This window comes from Cynara cardunculus, unplaced genomic scaffold (genome assembly GCF_001531365.2).
Source record: "Cynara cardunculus var. scolymus isolate 2C unplaced genomic scaffold, CcrdV1 Un_Scaffold_2708, whole genome shotgun sequence".
In the NCBI taxonomy this organism is placed as follows: Eukaryota; Viridiplantae; Streptophyta; class Magnoliopsida; order Asterales; family Asteraceae; genus Cynara; species Cynara cardunculus.
This window is the reverse complement of record NW_020201193.1, coordinates 53,240-53,830: the sequence shown is the minus strand read 5'-3', so window position 1 is coordinate 53,830 and position 591 is coordinate 53,240.

Below are 591 nucleotides of genomic sequence, written 5' to 3'. Positions count from 1 at the left end.
TTCAAATAATTATATAAATTAATTAATTCTATATTATTAATTAATAAAGTATTTAAAATATGTATTTTTAAATTTTATATTTGAATATGATTTTTTTATATACACTTTATACTTTGATTTTTCATGTTAAATCAACATATTCACGAGTAAGAGTACGCTCTATATATTGTTCATACGCATTGAATCTATGTTGATAGGGGATAATCCATGTACTTGCATCTTCAAAACGATAACGTGTCCAATGGTGCGTAAGTGTGGGCATTGGATATTCTCCATTTAATACCACCTTTATGTAATGGTTACCATTAACATGCACTATTGTTCATAATGTGACATGTTACTTGATGTATATGAGATAGAATTTAACGTGACATGTTAAAACGTATTTTAGTTAATATAAAATTATGTATTTTAATTTGATAACAATGTAAAACGAAAATTGAAAAAACAAATGACATCATATAAATAACTATAAATGTAAATATTAAAAATATTTTTTCATAGTATATAATACATAATAATATAATTAAGTCAAAAAATATTCAATATTGGACTCATTTCGAAGGCATTAACGCGACAATTATAATGGTG